The 19,364-nt window shown below is 36.6% G+C and overlaps 2 long non-coding RNA genes across 10 annotated transcripts in view; one reads left to right on the forward strand and one right to left on the reverse strand.

Annotated features, from left to right (window-relative positions):
* The window catches only part of LOC120595489 (uncharacterized), a 52,295-nt gene extending 33,723 nt beyond the window's left edge, over positions 1 to 18,572 (forward strand). For both annotated transcript variants that reach the window (XR_005650871.1, XR_005650870.1), the window contains 2 exons: positions 14,884 to 15,021; positions 18,432 to 18,572. This is a non-coding gene — a long non-coding RNA (uncharacterized LOC120595489). The remainder of the gene's footprint in view (positions 1 to 14,883; positions 15,022 to 18,431) is intronic.
* Positions 1,283 to 8,890, reverse strand: LOC120595488 (uncharacterized). Of its 8 annotated transcripts, XR_005650865.1 has the most exons (7): positions 8,536 to 8,890; positions 7,726 to 7,993; positions 6,978 to 7,327; positions 6,074 to 6,270; positions 5,563 to 5,601; positions 4,794 to 4,839; positions 1,283 to 4,568 (listed from the first exon to the last, which is right to left on the reverse strand). It is a non-coding gene; the product is annotated as an uncharacterized LOC120595488 (long non-coding RNA). The 8 variants fall into 8 exon arrangements; XR_005650866.1 differs by lacking the exon at positions 6,978 to 7,327 and having other exon boundaries at positions 7,681 to 7,993; positions 8,536 to 8,876; XR_005650869.1 differs by lacking the exon at positions 6,978 to 7,327 and having other exon boundaries at positions 6,074 to 6,217; positions 8,536 to 8,869.
* Positions 18,573 to 19,364: the final 792 nt, after the last annotated feature.

The following is a 19,364-nucleotide window of genomic DNA, read 5'->3' on the forward strand; positions in this document are numbered from 1 at the left end:
ACATTTTGTTGAAAATGTTAAAGAAAGTACTTCTGTGAGGTTGGCCTGTGGGAAAAGGAAGGTCCTGCTCTCATCTGTGTGCCATATGAACTGATAGTGAATAACCGTGGTATATGATGCATTTATTCACACATCAGAAGTGATAGCTACCTCTGAAGTCACATTGTCTAAGGGAAACCACATTGAGAATTATGAGATTGCAGCAGCATACTGAAGTTTATCTAACTCAGGTGAGGACAGAACTCTTCACTGGGGACTTCATTTTATGAAATTATCAATGAATTCTAATTTCTAGGTCATGAGAAATGCTGAGTATAGAGAAAGGAATGCTTTTCCTGGTGTCAAACAGAAGATACAATTTTCTTCTTTCTTTTTTTAATCCATTACAGGAAGACAGTATGCACAGTGGAGAGAATGTGAACATTAGAGTCAGAATTAGCTGTTTTTATGTCCCAGCTCTGCTACCTATAAGAATTCTGGTCTTGAGTAAGTTAGTTATTTCTCTGAATTTCACTTCCTTAGATACCTGAGATAGAAATGATAATATCTTGAAAGATAATTATAGATGAGAGATAATACAATCATCTGTGTATCCAAAGTCGTACTAGATGTCACAAAACTACAGGAACTTGGGAGTCTCCTATCCTATAACGATACAGATTTCAGTGTCTCTTGCTCAGCTGCTCATTATGGAGGACTTGTAGTTTATCTGAGTCTCACCCAGTTACTGACATCCCCAGAGAGATCTCCCCAACACTTCTAACACCCAGTGCTTTTCTCGTCAATATCCTCCAAACTGAAGCCTTCAGTGTCAGCGCTGCTATGTACTTTATGAGTAGGCTGATAAATGTGCTGATTGTTGGCTTCCAGTGCTGCTCAGATGGAACACTCAAAGGTATTTGAGCCACTGTCTCCTCCTGAGTCCTCATTGCACTAAGGCCAGGATGAGAGCCACTCAGAAGTCAGAAGAGAGTCTCTTTCTCTTACTGTGTCACAATATGTCATCTGGGCCCCAAAGCTGCTTGTGCCGACCTGGTTTTCAGTTACTAACAAAATCAGTTTCTTTACCTTTTGCTTATAGCTCCTCTCACTGTAAAGCTCTGAGTGATTCACCCAGGCCATAGAGGCCAGCTGTGTGACTTTGAGCAAGTTACTTAACATTTCTATATCTCAGTATCCTACTGTATTAAAAGGCATTATAATAATATCTACTTACAGGGTTGTTGTCATAGCCACATACATCAATGTATGGAAAACACATATTGTAAGTACTACGCAAGTGTCAGCAGTTATTAGAACTTTTATTATTCTCAGAGTTGTTCTAGAATGTAGACCCTGGGAGCAAGAGGGAATTGTTGGAAGAGGTTAAATGATGACTCAAGCTATTTAATTGAAATATTAATAGGAGACTTGATTTATACTGTCCTTAAACTGGTAAAGTTATCTCCAATCAAAAGATACAGTTTCAAAAGAATAAAATATGCTGGAAACATAAAAGAAAACAAATTTGTTCTAGGGATGGTTAAGGGCGAAGAGAGATTCATGTTGGAGTTAGTGTTTCCAGAAGACTTGGAAAAATTAGAGTGACTTTGAAAGAAGAGAAGATGAGATGGTAAAGCCAGATTGAGAGCAAGTCATGAGTATAGAAACAGCCATGAAAACCAAGCCTGTTAGACAATGGTGAATGGTACATGGGGGTAATGGAAGCAAGAGAATGCTGAAGGCTCTAGCTTGAAAAGTAAGCTAGCGTTGCAGATGGTATTGAATGACACGCTCGAAAGTTTAGACTTATTTTTAAGGGAATAATAAACACCAAAAGTTTTTGTAAATAGAGCCCTTGATCATTTAGATATTTTCAAACTGTGCTCACTTTTAGAAATTATATTTTAAATCCCTAAAACTGCCTTTTATGTTCTAAATTTACATATTTGTATCCCATGTAATAAGTTACTTTTATGGTGGTAGTGCTTGCCGTATAATATATAAGTATGTTGGCATTTGACCACAGAAATTATAAAAAATTATATGTTATGTTTTATTGTATTTTACTTTTATTGTTTTATAAATGGAAATATTGTCCCCCCTCAAGTGCTATTAGTGATAACAAGCAAAGATCTCATGAACTTAATAAACTTGAGATAAAGATGGAACTCATTAGGCTGAACACAGAGACTCATCAAACCTAAGCCTGTTGACTACATGGGGAATTAGGAAGGAAAAAAAACAAAGTAAAAGAACACATGCTAAAGACTATATAAAAGATGAATCTCAATGGGGAATTTGTGATCAATTTTTAGTCCTTCAGCAAGAAAGTTTTCCTTATAGTACATAATTCCATTGGTGGCTTGTACATATTTACTTTTGGTAAGTTTTCAGGAGTATTATTATGTAAGAAAATAGAGCACTATCTAAGGCTGATGTTTAGAGTGTTAACTCGGAGAGCTATATGGGTAAGGGAGAACACAGTTGGGAAACGGAGGAAGACTTCGTTATAGCCCAAATTAAAGGTGATGGAGATCTAAGGCAAAGGCAGAGAGAATAAACAGAGATTCTATAGCAGCTGCTCAAGGAAAGGGAAAAAGGCAGCCAGAAAGAAAAGGAATTGGAGTGATAATTGCGGTCTAACTCTTTCCAAGACATTTCATGAGGTTTGCATAAGCTTGAAACTAATACCAGGTAAGGACAAACGAATGGAAAATTACAGCTCAACCTTGTGTGTATTGTACATACACACAAAAATTCTAGGAAAATATTGGCAAACCAAAGATAACAGTACATAAAAAAAAAATATGGCTGTGTTGGATTTATCCAAGAAGTGAAAGAATGTTTTCATATTTTTTTAAAAATTAATATATATCACCACATTATCAAATTTAAAAAATAATTATCTCAATCTGTGTAGAAAATGCCTTTGATTAAATTCAGAGTCCATTCATAATAATATTTACAATAAAAAATTTTATCAAAATAATTATAGGAGAAAATTTACTTAACCTGATCTATCAGTCAGGATCTAATCAGGAGACAGAAACCACACAGCAATTTGAACCGGGGAAGTTTAATACAAAGAATTTTAACTATAATAAACTATTGGGATAAGTGAGGGATTGATTAGTGAGAAGTAAAGAGAATGCTAAAGAATGTAGCATATATAAGAAGCAGCATTGCTTCTAGGGTTGAGCTACAGTGCCCAAAAGAGACCCTCCTCCTTCTACCCCCAACTGAGATCCAGATTTCCTTAAAAAGAGGGCTGAGAAGTTATTGTAGTGTTATACCAGTGGAATTTGCTGGAAATCTGCCCTCTAGAAATTGCCAAAAGCCTACTCTAGGACTTTGAGGAAAGCCATTCTTGAAGGGATATCTTGCTGGAGGAACTATGCAATGAAACAATGCAAGGTGACTGCCCGAGGATGCCACTAGCCACTGGTTGCTGCTGACCTCCATGCACTGCTGGATCCTGGAGCTGAAGAAGCAGCCTGTGCTGCAGGAGCTGGATGTTGGGAAGCTGCACATACCCCAGGAGCTTCATGTTAGAGAAGCTGCCTGTGCTACAGGAGCCTTGCCCTGGAGAAGCTATTGTGCTTCAAGAGCTGGACACTGGAAAAGCTACCTGTACTGTCGGAGCTGGCACTGGAGAACCCCAATGAGCTGCAGGAGTATGCTCAATGAGCACACCTCACCAGAAGGGATAACCCATGTGATCTTTATTGCCCTCTACTGTCAAAGTTTAGGAACATGCCAACTGTCAAAGCAAAAATATATAAAGGGCCCATCTCCATTCTCACAGAGTAGGCAATAAGGTATGTACTTGGAGCTGAGAGGAAATAAATTGACAACCAGTACAGTTAGTAATAGAAATCTAATAATAATATAAAGCAACTATTGTAATTTATTTGAAAGCATTGCCTTTAAAATCAAGGACAGGACAATGATTCTAGCTATTACTGCTTCTATTCAACATTCAACTGGAAGCTGAAACCAGTAAAATTAGAAATGAAATGAAACATATAAACATTGTAATCAAAGAAAAGTAAATGCTTATATGTGTATGAGAAACATAAGAGATATAGTAACTAGAAAATTAGAATTTATAGAAATTTTAACCTATGCTGCCAGATCAAGAGCTCATATTTTTAATCACCTTTATATGTTGTTTTAAAAATAATTTTCAAAGACATTTAGGGCTTTAAATATTTTCAGACTCCATGCTACTAAGGCTGGAGAAAGTACTCTGAGTGTTCTCCCACAGACATGGAATTTCATTAAATCAGTACACAATTAGTACTGACACACACAGATACACAATGCCCACACTCATAAACATGAATGCAAAAAAGAAAGAACTGGGAAACGGATTACAGTATCCATGGGACAGTGGCTTGATTTTCATTTCATCTAGATATCTGATGTAGTGCTTATTTTCGTGGTCTGGATTCAATCTGCAACTTCAACATTTAATGAATATTCAGAGTTCTTGCTATGGGTCAATTTCTTAAGATGCTCTGGAAACAAGTGTAGGAGAGGCAAAGCTATTGTTCTATTCAACTCACACTCATATTGGAGAAGTGCTGTGAAGAAAGTAAAATAAATCAATGACTTGGTGTCTTGGTGGGCTCAGCAAAAGTCCTCTTCCAATATCAAGTCAATACATATTAGAGTGCTGTCATCAATCTCATGCATTTAAGTACTGGTTAGAAAGTTAAATTTAAGAAAGCATCCCTTGCCCAAAAGCACACTCCAGCCCATCACTTTCAGAATTATATAATGAAAAATGGGTTCTTGAATAAGCACACCTTGATTTGGAGTCTTGTCCCACTACTTACTAGCTGTTCATGAGATCTGTAAAATTGGGATGATAATAACAATGATAATAGGTATCTTAATACATAACATAATGTATAATCGCATAAGGTGGCTATCAGGATCGAAAGAAACATGACATTTAAAGTGCTGAGCACAGTTCCTGGAAGATAGTCAGTATTCAATAATTATTGAAGATAGTAATGATGAGTATTTTTATTTTTATTAAAAAGCCGTACAACTGGAATCACAAGAAGCTGTACAGCTTGAATCCTATCAAAAACTTGCAGCCAATCTAGTGACACACCTATCAGTTACTGAGCTGAGTGAATAAATTTGTGGGTCTGTATCCAGCTAAGATTTAAAGGGCACTTCTGTTAAAAAAAATCATTAAAGTTAGGGAAATGGAGTTCTACACGTTTCTCACCATTCAGTGTAAGCTGTCCAAATTTAGTGAAAACACATTTGTGGGCAAGCTTTCATAGAACTGTAGTTTAGATTTACACAAAACTATACATTTTCAAAGCACATTATGATTATTCACCACATAACCATGACAGGAAGCCAAAGCTGTAAGTCAGCTTTATATGGGAAATGCTGACAAATTCACTCCAATGAACACATTAAAGGTGATTCTAGAAGTTTAGGGGAAAAAGAAAATAAAATTCTAAAAATACTTGTGTAATATTTTTATTTTTTGTTGAATTGTCATTTTGTGGTGATCATTTGGGTGAGGAGTGTAGTTAAGATTATAGAAGTTACCTCATAAGTCTTTTGCCAGCATCGGATACCAAGGAATGGCTATTGGTGTCAAAATAAAATTAAAGAGAGAGGAGAAGAGAGAGACAGGGGGAGGAAGGGAGCCATGGAAGGAGGATGAGAGAGAAGGAGAGAAAGAGAGAGAAATTCATTAGGTGTCTTCCATTCAAAGCTGCTTCATAGCATCATTGTAAATTGAATTATGTTTCTTTCTCACATTCCAGACTTTCTCTCATTCCCCTTCTCTTACCCTACTCTTTCTATATCTTCTGACTCTTCTCCAAACTAGATTTCTTATGTTACCTCTGACATTTCATTTATTTTCTACTTGTTACTAGAAAAGAAAGATCCATACAGGTCAGCAGAGAATCTAAATATTTGTGTGCTCTTCCTTTATACATATAACACAACTAAAACTTTGCATAGAAGGGAGAATTAAGTAAATTGCCCGTAGGCATTGTTATATATAAAATATAGACTCATAGAAGCATGGCAATGGACCTAGTTATTTTACCTGTGCAGTAGTTTTGCTCTTTTCTCATACCACCTTGAAGTTTGCCTTTTCCCATTGTGTGCATCTTGGTGAGAAGCAGCTTCTGCTTCCTATTATAGAGTCATGGAGATCATCAGATAACCCCTCTCCTTGCCCCAGAGCGTTCTGTGGGTAGAAGGTGATATAAGCCAGGCCAATGAGATGCTCTCTCCCTGGACCTGAATAAATGATGCAAAGATATGAGTGATGGTCACAGGTATTCTTTACCACCATAGTGGTGACAAGCTACCTAATTTTCTGTAGTATGCCGTTCTATCTGTGAGCTACAGATGTGAACCAAGGAAACCCCTTTAGCTTAAAATAAAATAGATTTTTGTTGCTTATAATCAAAAACTGAATTTTACAATTGCTCATTAAAAATGCTCTTGGAAATTCTATTTTAGGAAAATACATAAATAAGTCATCTGGCCACCTGGAAGACAGGGTTCAGAAAAATTAACTCTGTCTTGTACACCATCACACTCCCAGAAAAACTGACAATGGATCTGGAACACACTGAGGTTTTATCAATAGAGGGATGTTCAGACATCAGCCAGGGTGGATTGGGCTGGATGCTTTAAGGAAAGGAAGTCACAGCAAATAGAGAAAAGTCAATTCTAAAAAAACAAAAACAGATTTTTTAAAATGCTAAGCAAAGAATATAGGATATGACAAATAATTTTTAAGTTCCTAGAGGCTGGCTTTTGATTACTAAAATTTAAATTGCTGTATGTCACAAATAGCATCGAGAATAATGCATATAATGAAAGAGCCAGTTTTTCTACTCTAAAGTTGTTAAAAAAAAAAAAAATCAGGATCGAGGCAGGAGAAGAAGACCCTGAGAAGAGAGCGATAGAGACAAAGATTGGGTCATTCTCTGGAGCACCTCAGGCCATTTTCTCCATATTGTCTCCATTCCAAAAGAGGCTAAGATCAGAGAGCAGACTTCGTGCGCCCAGCCTATGAGTGAGCCTAAGGGGACAGGAAGTCTTCCTGTGATCCTCACACCCAGGGGTCTTATCCGAGCACTAGACATAGTAGCACAGTTTCTGGGCAGAGGGATGGATGTGCTTCCCCAAGTTTTGATGGTATTGGAGAGAATCAGAAAGTTTCTCTGGTTTTTAGAAGGATGCAGGATTGATTCTTCTGAGGAGCTAAGAGGATGCAGTGTGCATGGACCAGTGCGTGCATATCAGATGGAAATTTGCCTTCTCCACAGATGCCACTGGAGACATGCTGAAACATAAAGAAAAATGGAAAATGACCTTTCAAGATGTCAGAATGGACACATGAGGAACCGGGACCTTATTCCTGAATTCCCCCAAAGCCAAACTCATTAAGCCACGATGTTGCATAAGCACACGACCATGCAGATCATTTCAGCTGAAAAGAGAGGAATGAGGTAAAGGAAAATCACTAATCTGACTGAGCTTCCTTGGCATTGGGAAGGTTACATTTTCTGCCATCAGAGAGGATGGCAGCTAAAGAGAGAATCTTTTAAATTATAGAAAAATAAGAAAAATTATATTTTCGAATGAACAAATTATGGATCAAAAAAAGTGTGCCTACTAACCAAGAGTATCACTTACTTGGTTAAAACTCTTCAACATCTGATAGAAATCTCTTGCATTTACCTGCTCATAATCCATCCCCTTTAGTTCTGCTGGGAACACTTCAACTTTCCTTTGGGAAAGCTCTTCATCGCCATTCTCTCCATAGTGCTCCTGTGACACTGACCTATCCCCCTGGCCGTAGGGGTGAGCAAATCATTCAGGCACCGCAGATCACACTGAGTTCATGACAATCCAGAACAATGAGTTACCTTAAGGGATTTTCACTGTAATCATTGAAAAACAGATGGTGTGGAGACGATAGCAGCTGTCTTTATCATGTTAAGCTCGCCTGAGAGTGGAACCAAAAGACGGAAAAAGATGGAGAAACAAAAATTATCCTGAAGTCATGATCGTCGAAGGTCTGAATCTAATTCTGCTGGGATCACGTTTACCCTTTGAATATGTTTTGATGATACGCAACAACATTTTTATTCTATTATTTAAGTAAAACTTGTGGACTTGTAACTAAAAGAGCCATAATAGAGATAAATTCTCTTTAAAGTCAAAACTAAAATCCAAACTCCTTAGCATGATCTACCAGTCTCTAAATTATCAGCTCCTTGTCCGACTCTCCAACCCCTTACTATATAGCCTTACCCATCCTCTCTAACAAAGCTCTACTCACACTAGGTTGTCCACTCTCTCCCTTCTAGCTCTCCTGTCAGTGCTTCACGTGGCCGGCTCCTCATCCTCTAGGCCCCAGCTCAATAAAAAGAACATCTCTTGACTAATTCCTTATCTCCCCACCTCAGATTTCATTTCATCACCCAGTTTATTTTCTCCAGGAGAATGATCAGTGTCTGAAGTAATCTTGTCTTCTTAATATTTCACCTTTTTATCGTCTCCTTTCTCCAACCAGAATGTTGGCTCCATGAGGGCAGACGCCTTGTCATCCAGAGCAACCCGCAGTGCCTGCCCTTTGGTAGGCATGTAATGGATACTTCTGGGACAGATCCATGAATTTCACTTTTATATTCAGCAATTACATAATCCTTACTACAATGCCAGGCACTGTCTTAAGGTTTTCTAATTAATTCTTGTAACTTGTGAGGTTGGAATTTGTATTATGCACGTTTGACTGACTACTAGCTGAGCCACATAAAGGTTAGGCCACACACCCAAGCGGGAGAGCTAAGTAAGAGTCACATCTGGCAGCTGGCTCCTGACTCATTTTCCCCATCCTGTGTGCCATGACTTCTGAATGACTTATTGAATGATTTGATGAACATGTTGGCCACTAAAACCCTGATTTTCTCTAGGCAGGCTGAAAAGGTAGAGTTCTGAATTTAAAAAGCAAGGACTGAGTATGGAATCCATGACTCAGCTCGGACGTCAACTCTGAGTCCAGCCAGCGGCTGCAGTAGTGACCTTCTCACAGCCGCAGCACTGAGCATGCTGGAAAGGGCTGCTAACTTGCAGTGGCGGGTCACGAGTGCTTATAAAATATTTTACATCTATTTACTATTGTTATATAACTTTGGTCAGTTGAAAAGATACCAATTAGCTCATTCATGGGGAAAGATTGCAAGGGCTCTCAATGAGGAAAGACCTCAAAGGCATATTTTTAGCGTTCTTTATAAAGCATTCATGACAATTTATAAATTTTGTTCAACCATTTTATAGTTACTGCTGTTAGATTTTTGGAGCATATTTCAAATCCTACTCCCTCGTTTTCTTTAAAAAATTTACAATCTTTATGGTCTGACATTACTAATCATCTGGAAGTAAGATGAATCATAATAGAAAGGATGTTCTTCATTTAATCTTCAAAGCCATTTTTATGTTAACCAACATTAAAAAGCTGTGGGTATATTCATTTCTTTCCATCGAGAACATTAGTCTTCCCTTGTTACAGATCACTTTTTTTTTTTTGTCCTTCTTTGGATAAAACTTAATCCTACTAAAACAAGTTGCAGCTGTTGTTCAAATTCATATTTTTTTAAACTGATAGGAAGCAGTCAGACATTTCAACTATTCAGTTTTGTTTAAAAGTAAGTTAACAGTTCAGTTCACTCTTAAGAAGACACCAATGAAGGAATTGTGCAGGAATGTGTTTGTGGCCAACTGACTGTTTGTGATTAAAAATTCTTGTGTAGGCAACACTCCTAGACTTGAAAAGAATTGTAAGGTCCTGCAGCCTGGGAGAAATCATTGAGAGAGAATCCACTAATGCTTGAAGTGGTAGCTTTTGACCTCTGGCACTAGTAAATACCAGCCAGATGATGCACAGACCTCACTTCTAAATGACTAACCCTTATATAATTTCCTTTCTTTAACAACTTTATGAAGTCTCCAATTTTTAGAATTATAGAATCTGACCTGAGAAGATACATTTTGATACCAGGCTCCTCTAAACACCAGCCACTCTCTCCTCATATCCCCACTCCTAAGTCATAGCCATATTTACTTCCTTTTCCGGAAAATTGGAAATTATTAGCCAAAGCAGTATTTTGTACACTTTATCTCAGGTTTCTCACTAGCAACCTAATCTTATTAAATAGTAATTAAAGACATGGGCCTGAGGTTAAACTGTTTAAGAAATGGAATCCAGTTAATGGAAGTCACTTCTGAATAGTTGTCTAACTCAGGGTGAGTGAGGAAAACTTCCTAAACCTCAGTTTATTCATCTATACAAAGAGGATAATATGGCCTGCTGTATAGAATTTAGGGACATTAAAGAAAATAATCTATATTTAATGCTTAATATCTAATAATTCATCAACAGAAAAGCCCAATGGTTACAGAAGCTTAACTTAAAATCAAACACATATTTGGTTCCAGCTCCTACAAGCTGGTAAGAATTAGAACTACTTCAAATTAACTTAAGGAAAAATTCATTAATAATAATTCAAAATAATACTGGGGTGTCTCATTGAACCCAGGACAGGAATGCCTCTGGGTCTCTGGAAGAACTGGAAGAGGAATTTCACAGCAGCAAGGCTCTCTCTGTCTCTCATCCATTTACATTTCTGAATAAGCACTGGTCCTTCTCTCTTCCTCTCTAGATTTTTCCCCTTCTCTATACCATATGGTGGGAGTCATTTCCATTAACATCTCCCAAGGGTATAAAGGTCAGCCATTCAAGAGGGAAGACTTACTTATCTCTTTACACACCATATCCAGATCTCTGAGGAAAAGCTTCACCATCCCTTTTGGCTCATGAGCCCATTGCTGGTCCAGACACTGAGGCCAGATTGTTCCTATCATGTTGATGGAAGGGGTTAATGGTAGAAAGGAACGATTTCGTTTCTAGGAAAGGAGTTTTTACAGGTGGCCAGGAAAATTGCCAGCCTTCTCCAACTCTCTGTCCAGCACTCTCTTATGTTGGGCATGTGACTTGGGAGAGAACGCTCCCTTTACTGAGTCAGTTCTTGGTGATCAGGCTGCCATGGGTGTGACGCCATTGTAATCTCAGGCATCGAACCCTTCTGCAGTATTTATTTCAGCAGCACAGCAGCTGACATTGACACAATTCCTATAGGTTCTCAAAAGTGCTTATCTGGTCCATGTGCTTTATTTCTTCTCACCCCCATGAATTATAAAATCTCAGCACTTAGAAGTGAATTTAAAAAACAGAAAACACACACACACACTTTAAAGATGAGAAAACAAGCCCAGGTAGTTGAAGTCCTTGGGTAATACACACAGCAAATTAATAAATCAGGACCAGAAGCCAAGTCTTTGACTTGTAGACTAGTCTTCTTTTTCCTAAACTGAGCTGGATATTTCTCCATTGCTGGTCGGCACTCGTGATCCAATTCTTTCTCCACACAATGTAGTTGTTTCCATGTCTAGAGCTTGTACTTCAATAAAGAGCAACTTCCTTCCTCAAACTACCCTAAGTATAACTTTGCTGATTATATCCGACTTCAGAAAAAGCAGCTGCTGCACAAAATTGTATACTTCCCTTGCTTTTACCTTAGAGACAACAAAGTACACCTGAAAGGGATTTAAATTATAGATTGTAACCATTATCTTTGTTATCCATTTTTCTTTCATAAGTTCCTGGTTATTAGTACATATGGGAAGAAGTCAAGTATCCCATTAATAGCAGGTTTGAAAGATATTTACAGGTGAGGACAGCAATAAAATGTAGAATTGTGGAGTTTGGATGACATCCTGAAACATTATAAATGAGCTTGTGACTTTGAGGTAATCCACCCTTGTTTGCCCATTTCTAGAGGGAAAGGGATCACTGCTTCTGGAAAAAAATAATGACCACTTGTAGAGAGGCCTGATCAAAAATTATTTCATCTACCTTTTGGTGATTCTCCATATAAGCCTAAGTATTATGTATTTGGAAAAAATAAGAATTATTCTATATTTACAGCCTAATGTCAAATATTTCTAAGACTATGTCATGATTTACTGAGCTCCATAATTCTTTGTTTACATTTTATATACACTCTCTAAATGTAATACATGTATATTTCCCTCCTCTCATATACAGTTAACATCTATTGTTTTGGGATTCTCAGAATAGTATTTCAATCTTTTAAAAGTCACTTCTTCTCCACTCTCATCCATCCATGTGGTTCTATATAAGACAGCTCCTAGCTTAAACCCAAGGTGGGAGGCAGGGGGGCATGTAACCAAGACATAGCCAGTTAGAGCACCGAAGTCACCTGGTCATGGCGATGGGCTCAGGAATAAACTTGTGACCCAACCGAAGGCAATGAGACTCAGTTTAAAACACATATTAGAATCGTTGGATAGAATGCTGAAAAGATAAATTGTAAGATAAAGTTGGCGGCAACAGTCGGGAAGAGAAAGTCTTTCTGAGACTTGAGCCAATACAGAAGAAAGCCAAATTGAGATAAGTATAAGCCAAAGATGGATAGAGTAAAATGAAGTTCAGTTGATATTGTTTGAGCCCCTGAATCTAGCCACGCATGAAGTTTTTTTTTTTTTTAATTTAAGACAGTTTTAATTATTTTTATCTGTCACTTGCAGTGGGATGAATTCTTACTAATTCTATGTAAAAGCTTCTTTTACAATATATAATATAAACATTCTTTGCTATATCCATTCTTTAGAGAAGTCGAATTCATTGAAAAATATAATGGAAACAGTGCAAGATTCCAAAGAGGAGACGTCATATTTTCCAAAATGAAGGGAAAAGAATAGTAATTAATAATAATAGGTTGATATCAGAATTTGATTTTTTAAGAAGTAGACCATAGTAATCAAGCTGGGAGATAATCACACCTTAATGAAGGAGGAGAGGAAAGAATGCACGATATAGATGTTAGAAAAAACATCAGCATTTGGTAATAATAATGAAATTTACCCTGGGTTTTGTGCTTTTGGTGATAGGTAGTATGAGTCAGTGCTTTTGGAGATGATGACAGGGGTGGAGCAGCAATTGTGAAAAAATTGACTGTTCTATCTTTGCAGAGTTTCCTTTGATTTGGCACCAAGACAGCGACTCTGAGAACTCTGGGAACCAGATCATAGATAGATAAATCCATTTGCATACCACGTGTTTAGAGAAGGTGGTTTAATGAGAGTAGGAGGCATTAGTCACATCTTAGCCTATAGAGATTAGAACAGAAGGCCCAGGCTGGCATGGCGAAGCTCATAGAAATTGTGAGAACTAGATAGAACTTGCCATGTGGAATTTTAAAATTTAGGGGAGGTAAACTGGAGAAAGATGTGCCTTTCTGTTTTACCCATTTTTGAGATAATATTATATATATAATATATGTAATATTCTAGTGCACGGCCTGTGTTTTTAAGAAGCCACCCACATTATTATATAAATTAAGAGAAACATCAGAATTCTTGAGTTCTACTTTAACGTGAATTTAGCCATTATAGCGGTCAACTTTTTTCGTAATTCTCTCCTTGTTTGTTTGTTGTTTTAAAAAATAATATGGCACTTGTGACAACATGGATGGACCTCAAGGGCATTATGCTAAGCGAAAAAGACAGAAAAAGACAAATACTGAAGAGTCTCACTTATATATGGAATCTAAGACAACACTCCCTCCCCCGAAAAAAAAATAATAATGTGGCAGATTAAAATCCTCAGCTATGTTTTCAATGCAAAATGTATCACATTGCAGTTCTTATCTTATAATGTACCTTATGGTGACTAGAGTTAACCATACTGTATTGTAAACTTGAAATTTGCTGAGAGGGTAGCTATTACATGTTCTCCTCACACACACACAAGGAAAGAATGAATGAAAATGGTAAGTATGTGAGGTAATAGATATATTAATTAGCTTGATTGTGGTGATCATTTCAGAATACATACAAAAATCAAAACATCAAGTTATATACCTTTAATATCTACAATTCCTATTTGTTAATTATGCTTCAGTAAAGCTAAAAAAAAGATGCCATGTTTCTAAACTGGATTCATGGTTATTACTCTCATGGGAAAATCCTCCTTAAACAATTTAACATTAATGAAAATTTAATAATATCTGATGATTAATAATTTATGGCATTGTCAAAGCCCTGATGTGATGGCCTCTGCTAAAAATATTTTACATTAATGCATCACCTTAGTATAATTTAATTAACTAAACATATATAAATGTTGATATTCTTATATAGAGTATAAGAATCTATCATTTGAAATAAGAATAAACAGGTCATGATACTTAATTTTCCAGTAATTTTTCAGAAAATAAGCCATTATTCACTTATATGTATGGGTGAATTAATATATTGTGATAATTTTTAAAAGCATTACATTATATTACCAGAATATTTGCATTGGATTTTATGTGATTCAAGAAATAATTGCAAAGATTATATTAATAAAATGATTCTAACAGAATTTCTAAAGATATTTTCTTTACTTCATAGAGCCATGTGACAATTAGTTAATTAATCTCTGTTTTTCATAAAGTCTACAAGTATATTTAGGAATAAACATAAATTTGGACTTTTTAAAGAATACATGCACCAAAAAAGAAATGTCATGAGATAACTGATAGAATTGTTATACATGTGTTTTTATACTCAATGATTGCTAAGTAATAATGTTCATTTATACAATATTTGTGCTTAAACCCACCTGCTTTTAAACTTTTGTACCATTGTACACAATTCAAAAGTAACTTTTAAAAAGTCAATTCAAAATGACCCCCCCCCTCAAAAAAAAAAGCATACTTGCCTTTCTCTTCACTTCTAAAGGCAAATCTGGTTCTGTTCTTTCTCTAGGATGAGAGGGAAAATTGTTGGGACACAAATATCCAGAATAAAATCAGAAAATAAGATCTAGCCTTGATGATCTCCCCATCTGGAAAATTTACTACGGGTGATTCTTGATACCTGAGGGAAACAGGACCTACTTTTAAGGTGGGAACAATAAGATTCCTTTTGTCAAACATTTTTTTCTCCCTCTATTTAACTTTCTGTTAGGATTCTCTATCATGCACTTTCAGTATCCCCTTTAAAAAAATTCCCCAAAGTCTCATTTTATCCACAAAGCGCGCTCCCTAACAATGTCTGCCCTGCTAAGGCCTCAACTATTTTTAGATGATGGTCATAAAATGAGGAACAAAGTATAAATGACCAGAAGTGTTAACCACCATCTGTAAGACTAAAAAATACACTACTAGTTGGTATTGTAAGGGTCACAGCTATTCCTTGCCCTGTAGTTTTTATGCAGGTTCCACAGTTTATCTAAGTCTATTTTGAGCACCCAGACCTTGCTATATTCTCGTAAAGGAGCATTTTCCCCCTTTTATACTTCTAAAATTTATTTTACATTCTCAGGAGTTCGACTCACTATCTCTTATAAATTCCAATATTTATTACTATCTTAAAAGTACCCTAGAGGACATTTTGATTAAAGAATCTGACCATAAAATCATTTTTTATAATCTTCAAGATTTATATTTTTATAAAGACATATATATCATATAAACACGCACATGTATATATATATGTGTGTGTATATATATATATATGTGTGTATATATATGCCTTTATATATACCTATACCTTTCACTATATATATATATATATATATATATATATATATATATATATATATATAGTGTGTATATATATACACACACATACATGCAGTAGAAGGACTGTAGTCAATAATTTACATGAAGCACATGACATTTATTTAGTGATTCACTAGTCAGGATAGAGTGGTTTTTATGTAGATGGAAAGGAACAACAACAAAAAGGTCATTAATGGGGGCGAATTGTTAGTAGTAGTATTAATAGATGTATCCTATTTCATTGTTCTATAATTTTTCTATAATCACCCAGAAACAGCAAAAAGCAGTGTTCTTGTGATTTTTAAAGAAACTTTATTGCATTTCCCTCTTATACTTCAACTGGAAATACATGTTTACTCCAAATATATCCATATAATTTAAAACACTAATTTGTAAAAAAAAGAAAATCGTACTAGAGTTTTGCTCTCTGCCTCCCCAGCATTGCCCCTTCTTGTAGGATTCATCCTAGATTTATGTTTGGGAATCCAAATAATCAAGGATGTAGGTTCCTTAGATCTAAACCGATCCACATATCCTGTTATTTGGGTTTGAATGATTGGCTCCCAGAGGAGCACCTCAATGAGCAGTAGCAAGAGGCAAGGGAATTTTTCCAGGAATGTTATAAAAGAGGCTTCTTTTATTTTCCCACTGACACACAATCTGGAAGCATGTGAGGAGATGATTCAGCCACCTTGCCACCACAGTGGAAAATCCTGGAGCTCCTCGGATCATTTCATTGAACCTCTAGAATAAAACCAAACCAGGGACAGACAGGGCCGATAGATGAAGAGAATCTGAGTCCTGATAACATTTGAGCCCCAAATCCGTCTATGTTGGAGGCCTTACTTCTGAATATTTCTGATACTGATTAATTTGAACTGGTAAAGTCTCTTTGACTGTTTTCTTGTCACAATCTGAGGAGTCCTAACTGAGACACATCTTTGGTTAGAGTAGGATGTATCGAAGTACTGGCAGCGTGTTTTCCAAAGATAGTGCTCCCAGGAAATTTCTCATCAAAATGTTTCTGTGGTCAAATACATTTGAGAATGCTAAATGTAATACCATATTTTTCTTCATGAAAATTACATTTTAAACACCAGTTCTTTCATTAAAACCCTTTGCACTTAAAGTAAAAATTATTTGTCATGTGGCCTGTAAGATTCTGCATGAACTTACCCTTCATTGTTTCTCTTGCTTCATCTTGGGCCTCTTGTTTGCCATCCCTTAACCACATCAGCCTTTTCTTTCCTTCCATGTAGAAAACTCTCTCCTGCCTCAAGGCTTTAGATTTCTGACCACTGGGCTGGAATGTTCCTCTTTTTCTAGATAATTCCTACTTCTTTCTGCTTCAGCTTAAATCTTACTTCTTATCAGAGATCATTCCTAAATCCATCCTCCAATTAAATCATCGGTAACTCTCTTTGTTCATTCTCCAGGCATCTTATTCTTTCTCTTCTTGGCACAATACAATATCCTGCTATCTAAATATTTTATATCTTAATTTGTTTAACTCACTCTTCCCTTTGCTTTGGAAACCCTGTGAGGATAGAAACCATGTCTGATTTGTTGATGTTTATTTGAGCAAAGCATGGTGCTGTTCCTGGCACACGGTAGGAATTGGAGAAGTATTTATTGACTAAATGCTATGTAGAGCCGTGAGGCATCTTAGCATATTATAGTGTTTCAATAAAGAATCCTGTTTAAATATGTTTAATCCATAATTTACCAAATTTATTTTAAAACAACTTTTTGTGAGTGATTAACATGTATGAGTATTCCTAGATACTATAATTCTATAGCTCACATTTAAAAAAACACTGTTTTACATTGTTTAGGTCATTTGTAGTTTAAGGACTCACATCTAAAAGCCTAAGCTTATGCTTTTATGAACATTGGATGAGTCTAAGCTTCAGAGGCTCAAATGAGACATGGCAGCAATGATATTTGAGGCCATTAACCCCAACAATTTTAGGGAGCATTATATAGCATGCGTATGTAACTTTTCCTATGCTGTTTTTTGGGGGAGGATTTTAAAGTATTTATCTTAAAGATCATTAGCATGGACATTTGTATGATATTAGACTCTAAAGAACTAGTGTATATTCCATTAGATAAAGAAATTACCCATTGTGCATTGAAGAATATTGTTCAAGCTTTTATTTTTTAGGCATTCCTTAAATTATATAATGGCAGTCAAATACATTGTTATGAGAATTAGATACTACCCCAGGGCATGTTCTAAAGTTCATATTAGAAAAGGCTAAAATCCCAATAAGTGGTGATGATTTTAGCCATGTCCACATTTACATTTGAAGCGTACATTTTACCAATATAGAAAATTCCATATTAAGTGTCTTTTTAAAAAATATCTCCAAAGAGCATGTAAAGCTGACAGTTGCATTACCTTCCTCAAAGAATTTTGAGCTTATCTTTCTGAGCTCTGCCAAAAACAGATGAGACAATCCAGGAATATTTCAAATGACCACACACATCAACAATCAAATCTTCAAGCTCAGTTTCCTAACTCTAGAGCACAATGGAGTGCAGAAAGCATTGAAAATGTCCATTAAGCTGAGCAGATGTAGAGTGAACTATTATTTGCTCTCCCAGTTGGAAGTCTGCCCCAAATGCACTTTTCTTTCAAAAGCCACAAGCTCATCATTAACCACACACATGCATGACTTGCTCAAGGAAAGGTTGAGGAAATGTCATCAGCTGGACCTGACACTCGTCATTCTTCTGCCCATCTAGATCTACTTTCCCAACTTAATTTTAAGCCAATGGATTTTGAACCAAAACACACCGAGGAATGTTACAATTTTCCACTTATGGTTTGCCCAACGCCATCTGTGATGGGTTTGTTGATGTGTTCCAATTTATTTTCAACAGCTGTGGAAGGTAAGAGATTTTTCTCTCTTTCTTATCCCCACAGTAGAACATAAAACAAACCCTCATCCTTCTGGAACTTGCACTTAGAAAGCCTGGACAACAAAAAGGAGATTCTTTTCGTGGCACCTGAAAGCAAGATCAGAGACAGAGGGTCATTTTGATAAAATAACACACAGGTATCCTGCAAGAAACAGACCCTAGCTATGCCAAAATCTGTTTGTCCTTAGAGATATGGCACTGATATCAAACCAGTAAGAGTTTTTCTAATTGGCTCCCTTCATTTTCCCAACTCTCCTTGAATTTGAAGCTTCTCTAGTTTCATCCAAGGGAGGAGAAAAATTATTGGAACTGCATAACGGATGCCCTCGACCAAAGGAGGAAGAGAAGGAGTAGGACTATGGGAGGAGAAGAGTGATGGTGTGTGAAAGTTGACCTAGAAGGCCAGTGGTGAAGGGGTGAAGACAGAGTAACCCTCCAAAGTAATAGGCTCTATGAGGAGAAGGAGAGGGCAAGACTATGCAAAGGAGAGCATGGTTGTCAGGAATTGGTGGAAAGATTCCTGTAAGATTGGCTACCAGGTAAGACACCGCTGTGAGCAGTCTTTTGCAGAAAGGATTGTTCTGCACATTCCTACAGATGACTTGTATGTGACAGATGAGCCTGCACTAATTTATTTTCAGTGATGCTTTGTTCTGTCCCTCTTGTCCAATGTTGAGAGCAGAGTAAGGAAGTTTTGACAAAGGTTAAAATAAACACCTCATACAACCTGGGACACACAGGAATAAATATATTAGA

Source organism: Pteropus medius, unplaced genomic scaffold, assembly GCF_902729225.1.
Source record: "Pteropus medius unplaced genomic scaffold, Ma_sr-lr_union100, whole genome shotgun sequence".
NCBI lineage: Eukaryota > Metazoa > Chordata > Mammalia > Chiroptera > Pteropodidae > Pteropus > Pteropus medius.